Source organism: Castanea sativa, chromosome 4, assembly GCF_040712315.1.
Source record: "Castanea sativa cultivar Marrone di Chiusa Pesio chromosome 4, ASM4071231v1".
Classification (NCBI taxonomy): Eukaryota; Viridiplantae; Streptophyta; class Magnoliopsida; order Fagales; family Fagaceae; genus Castanea; species Castanea sativa.
In genome coordinates this window covers 7,354,883-7,361,854 of record NC_134016.1, presented here as the reverse complement: position 1 = coordinate 7,361,854, position 6,972 = coordinate 7,354,883, and the positions used below count along the sequence as shown (strand labels likewise).

General features: G+C 31.7%; 1 pseudogene; it reads right to left on the bottom strand.

Moving 5' to 3' along the window:
- Positions 1-1,073: 1,073 nt before the first annotated feature.
- LOC142632386 (zinc finger BED domain-containing protein RICESLEEPER 2-like) lies at positions 1,074-6,116 on the bottom strand (annotated as a pseudogene).
- Between the last annotated feature and the right edge of the window lie 856 nt (positions 6,117-6,972).

Sequence of the window (6,972 nt, the reverse complement as noted above, 5' to 3'; positions counted from 1 at the left end):
TTTTTTACAAAGCAATTTCTCTAAGACTCCTTTTTCATCCTTTTGACACAAGTTGGGAGTGATACCCTCCTCCCTTTGTCAATTTGAGGGGGGAGTTATAGCGCAAAGCAATCAATGCATCAGTCACGTATTCAACAACACCAATCCAGCACTTTGCAGCAGTTCTGCCGCAGCTCATGCAAAGCATTATTGCCAATATGCACTTCGAAAATCTGCCTCATTCTACCCAAATTCAATGCACATAAGATCGTTACATCAGCTAAAACAATGCTAGATTCAAGAACAGTATTGTCCATTGACCAACATGACAGATCATAGTTGACTTTGTATTACCTTTGTTTTCTGGTAAGAACCACCGAGTTTGCATCTCTAAACCATCTTTTATGGTCCTGCTTGTACAACTATAAATGAATATCAAATCCATCACTTCCAGTGTAGATCATTTATTCCAAAACCTTGCACTCTTATTTTCTATAGTAGTTTCTTTTTGACATGTTTGTTAGATCGGTAAGTCATTAATGTAAAAAGTAATCGAAATGTACTTACCTCCTTTTTTTGGATAGATATGTTTTGAAATAACTATAGTTTGCAAAACTTGTTAAAACTCAGTTTTTTTGTTGTTTAAGGGGTTGTGTACATATAAATAATTTGAGAAAATGTTATTGTTTGATTTATGAGATGAATTTGGGTATCCTTGAGTTAGAATTCTCATGTTAAATGTTCAAGTTTTGATGGAAAAAATTGTACATGATACATGTTAAATTCTCATTATGCACTAGATGCCTATGATAATGTGGTATTTGATGGTTTTCTATCCAATGGAAAAAGGTAAAATTATGAATGCTCTGTTTTACTAAAGAATTGTTGGATTATTTGCTTTCGGTTGTATTTTGGTTCGTTTTAGTATTAATTTGAACTTTGATAGTAACATACCAGCCATGATCACAAATCTGGGTTTAGTTCATTACACATATTAGGATTGTTTGGTGTACATTCTATCTCAAAGTAATTGCATGCATAGCACAGATTACCATCTAGTGTTATTTACATCCAGAGGAGATATAAAAAAGAAGTTAAAACATACTTGGCCGAGCATCATAGCTAAACCACTGCTGGTAGAAATCCTGATCTATTTGCTGCTGTGGGTAATCCTGATCCATATGGGGTGGAGTGCTCGGAGGTGTAGACATAGGAGGTGGAGTCATAGGAGATGTAGGGAATTCATTCGCACGAACTAAACTTGAGGTACCTTGACTTTGAGAATTAAACAACAGGCCAGGACAATGTGAAATATCTGAAGTGGTGTCTAAATGGTGGTATGAACCGTCACCCTCATGCCATGATCCTCGAGGATTGGAAACTCCCAACTGAGAAGAACTTGATAGTGCTGATGATGGCGCAGGATACCCATAATTAGGTGGAACAAGAACGTTCCTAAGTCTATCTCTGTTGGCCTCAAAAAGTAGCTTCTGCCACTCAACCTCCAAATGCTTGATTCGCTGCTCTAGCTCAAACTTCTCCTGAGCATATTGCTCCCTATTTTGACGATTTTGAGCCTCCTTTGCTGCCAACTGGGCCTCATACTCTGCCCTCTCCATTTCTCTGGCAACCTTATCATGGTACTGAAACTCCATTGTTCTAATACAGCTCTTCACCGCCTCAGCATCATTGCCACTAGAACCCTGACCAGATGACTTGACGATGACACCTACAATAGAAACACGGGAAATTATTTTGAAGATTAGTCTATTTGAAATTTCAATGCTTAAATCATGTTTTCAAAACACAATTTTCAAAAAGAGACTGATTGCCAAAATAATTTCCTTAAAATGCTATTTTTAATAATTAATTTATCTATATTTATACATTATTGTTTACCTCTAAAGTTTATCATTTTTATTTTTTTAAAAAATAAAAAAAAACATATTTATAAATTATAATAGATACAAATTATTAACTTTTACCTAAAAAAGTAGAAGAGCCCCTGAGCATGCGCTCTACATGCGTGCTCAGAGGCTAATATTAATTTTTTTTTTTTTTTTCAAAAACACCACATCTATAATCTGTTGATGTCCAATTTGATTGAAGACCACATGGTGCTTACAAATGGCAAGATGACCCCACTCACTAGAGGATACATAATAAATTAATAATGCTACTGAGTTACAAAACTCATGACAATTATTTGTAAAATTATAATATGCTTGCATTTTGATGTTTCTTAGCTCCCATAAAATTTAAAATTAAAAAAAAAAGACTTGTATGGGAACAAATACCTCAATATGACCACAAAAAAAAAAAAGAAGGGATATAATTACTTTTTAAACCTTAGAGTTTTGTGTATGTTTCATTTAAATTTTAAACTTTCAAAATGTTTCGTCTAAATCTTAGTTTTTAAAAATATTTCATTTAATCTTCTAGCACAGATTCTATCAACCCCTATTAAGAATCATGTGACTATCTAGTTCAAATGACATTTATTTAAATCTTTGAGGTTTAAATGAAACATTTTGAAAGTATAAGATTTAAATGAAATATACCCAACATATTAGTTACAAAATTGGCATAGCTTAAGCTACAACTTTACTCAATATTTTTTTATTGAAGGTAAATTTAATAAATCCACAATTGGAATACATTTTCTTATTATATCCTCTATACTTGCAAAATTTTTATAAAATTAAAGATCAATAGCTATATCATCAATAAATTACTTAAATTGCAATTTTTTGTAGTTTAAAATTACGCATGAAATATAAGCTTGTAAATCATATAGTAAATAATTTTCGATTAATATAAAATTTGACATATATATTAAGAGCGTAAAAAAAATACAATCCAATGACTAAATTTATAAAATATATATTAATGTTAATTTTTTTAAAAGAAGTTGTAGCCTTAGGTTACAACCAATTTTGTAACTATACTTTATTCATAAAACTATATAAAACTATGAGGAATAATAAAAACTATTTGAACTTATAAGATATAAATGAAACTATTTGGAATTATAAGGTTTATATGAAATTATTCAAAACTATGAGGTTTAACAATTTAAATGGAAATAACTTGAAATTTGTCTCTCTCTCTCTTCTTCTTCTTCTTTTTTTTTTTGTGTGGGGAGAAACAGACACGTGCACACACACGAGAGAAAGAGAGAGAGAGAAAATACCTTATACTTTTATATTATTTTCTTGTTTTTTTAATTAAGATAAATTAGATTTTCCTCTCTTCTTTCTTCCTAATTAATTTCATTTTATAATTAAAAAGAAAATTGTTGGTATTAAAGAAATTGAGAAAGAAGAAAAATTCTCATAAATGATATTAGGTTTTTATTTTTATTTTATATATATATATAAGACAAAAATTCTACTCTAGTCCAATCTAAATGTATATATATATATATGTATATATATATATATATATATATATATATATATATATATATATATATATATATATAAAGTTTCACTCCTGGAGACTTAAACCCTAACTCTTGCATTCCATACCCCACAAACACTTATACTTGTAGAGTGACCACCGCACTAAGGGTGCACGGTGGTGATACTAGGTTTTAATATCACAATCCAATTATTTTTTATTGGGCAAGTTTTAGGTAATACTAGTTTAAACATCATATATATATATATATATATATATATATATATATATATATATATATATATTATTTTAAACTTTATAAAATTCATTTTAAACTTATATAATTTCAAATATTTTGATTAAAATTCTTTTTTTTTTATACCAGATTTAAATTTTTAAACCTTATAGTTTTATTTAAACTTTAAGAATGGTACGCACCTGTTGGAAATGGCTGAGGGCTCCAAGTTGAACTAAGATTTGCAAGCATGAGTTTTGTATTGGTAGGAGAGGAAGCATGTTTCTGCAGGTGAAAGCATTGTCAACACAAACATCATTTCATAAAAGAAATCAAAATAGTAAAAAAAAAAAAAAAAAAAAAATTTGATAGACTGAGATTGTGCCTCTTGAGATTCCAAGGGCCATTCCAAGCTTAAAGAAGTCCCCGCCAAACCAAATGAAGTATGAGCGGGTTCAAAAGAGTAGTCATTGTCCTTGTTCGCTGTGCTGAGGTTAAATGGAATGAAAAGGGAGTGAAGGAATGCATAGAGAGCATATATATATATATATATATATATATATATAAGGATCTTAAATTCTTAATGAATGAAAATCGTACTTACATCCTTGCACGATTGTCCAACCAGTCCTCCCCACATACTAAGGCCTCTATGATGTCAGGATCCAAACCATTAAAGGTTGGATTGATTGTCATAGTTTCAATACTGAAAGCAGAATTTGATATAGAAGTTGACATTGGAATTGCCAAGATATCTCGAGCTATCCTCCAAAGAGTTGGAAATTTTGTACTATTTGTATGCCACCAACCCAATATGTCAAACTCTCCCTCAAAATCAGGTATAGGCTCTTCTAAATATCGATGGAGCTCGGCCCTTTGTGAATAAGCCTAATTCATATCTCTTTTAGACTTGTGCCACCTATCTAGTATATCAGAATAATTATCACCATATGAAGTAGATGCTTGACTGCTACGGCCTTTTGCATATTCATCAAAAATATGACCAAGAGCATCATCAATCAATAAGTATTTCTTAGTATGCCCACCATATAACTCTGTGAACGAGTAATGCACAAAGTACAATTTTGTCCGTGGGTCAAAAACTGCTGCAATCGCTGAAACAGAAGTACAATAGTCAAAGTACTTGTCAAATGTCTCACTCATTTTCTTTGCAACCGAGCGAATAAATGTATGTTCAATTTTTCGCCATTGAATTAAATTGTGATGAATATCACAAATCTTACGAAAACGCACATTTGTAGTAAGACATTTGCTTCCTAAAAAACTGCATATGCCATCATAGAAAACAATCAAACATTTGTGCATGACTTTTGCCTTATCCCATTCCTCCATACATAAATTTACAGGGGAGTCACAATCACTACTCTGTAGGTGAGAAAATGCTTCCCTAAACTCCAATGCACTCTCAAGCGTGAAAAAGGTGGAATCCCACCTTATAGGAACACCTTGAGAAGTAATGTCCTTGCTTTGTAAATTCGGTTTCTTTACAACCTCTTGAAACTTTTCTTTCCCAATTGTTGTTTCACTGATGTATTTGATAGCTTTCCTTATCTTATGAAGAATATCATCTATCTCATCCAATCCATCCTGAGCAAGGAGATTTTATAATATGTGTAATGCAACGGATGTGAAATAATTTCCCTCTGAAAGGATGGTAACCTTGATTACCAAGCCAACTTTCTAAGGTCTTAACCATTTGATCATTTGAGGAAGAACTTTCTACAGTTATAGAGCACAATTTCTTGTCAATGTTCCACTCCAGAAGGAGACTTTTTACCATCCCAAAAAGAGTTTCTCCTGTATAGTTGTATCCTACACTTTTTACAGCAAGAATCTTCTTCTTCAGTTTCAGACCATCTTCAATAAATTGCAAAGTAAAACAATACTTATTCTTTTTCCCATCACATGTCCAAAAATTAAGTATCAAACTGAAGCAACAAGAGGGCAAACCAAGGTGTTTGCACAGTTTCTCCTTTTCTTCTCTATAGACATGAAGAATGCTAGCCTTTAAAGTGTCTTGTGAATGAAGTTTGAACATTGGTTGCAAATTCTTTACAAAATCTTTGAAGCACTCATGCTCAACCATATTCAATGGATAGCCATGCTTGATAATCATTCTTACCACATCCAAGCTGCTCCTTTCTTCATCAAACACAGAATTCCCATCGATAACAGTTGGATTTTTAAAATCACCTGTTTTGCTAGGAGATATCATTTCTTTACATGATTCTCCACTTTTTATAGCCGAACATCTTAACAAGTGATTTTTCAAGTGTGTTGTCCCACTTTTGCTTGACCCTGAAAAATCCTTGCAACAATGTTTACATATGGCCCGGACCTTCCCACCAACCTCAACCTTATTGAAGTCGTTCCAAACCTCAGATACTAACCTTCTTCTTTTTGAAGAAGTCGGGAGTGCTGAAGTTACCTCATAATGGATCTTAGAAGGTGAAGGTGCTGAGATCTCTGAACATTGCATTATGTTTATTTCCTATCAACACAAACAAAAGTAATAGAAAAAAATGGTGAGACATTTAAACTAACTAGTTAAGGGCCTGCGCAATGTGCGGATAATGTTGTAAACTTCTATATGAGAAAGTTATCTAGAATGTTGAACATATGTAAAGTAATAACATGAAGTATCATTTTTTTATATATATTGAATCAATTACATGTTGCATCAATATATTTTTACATCAACATACCATTTATCCTTAGCTTCACAAATTGCAGATGACTTCAATATAACAAAAAGAAAGCACCAACTCACTTGAAGTTAAATAGGGGTAGCAGTAATTGTCATTGAGCAAGACAAATTGTAGTTACCTGCATGCTGCACCAAAACAAATTTTCATCAACATAGCATTTATCATCCACTCCAAAAATTACAAATGAATTCAATAAAAAAAAAATAAAAAAAATAAAAAAAAGAAGAAGAAGAAGAAGAAGAAGAAGAAGGAAGCAATAACTGATTCAAAGTTAAATAGGGGCAGCACTAAATGTCACTTAGCAAAATAGTAACTTCATATGTTACTTCCGATTTCAATATTTTAGAGCATTAAGCTCCACCACAAGAGATTTATCTATACAGACACAAAAGAAGACAGATCATATAAGAATAAAAAATAAAAGTACCATTGGAGGCCTTTTGTTGAAATCCAGCAGATATAGTCATTTGTTCTTACTAACATGATCCTTAAGGCAAAATAAACTATATTTTGCACAAAAATGATAAAAATAAATAAATAAACATAACATAGAAACATTGAAAAAAACTAAACCCAATATATTAGTACTTCTCTTTTGCTTCGTATTTTTCACAAACAAAATTAAGG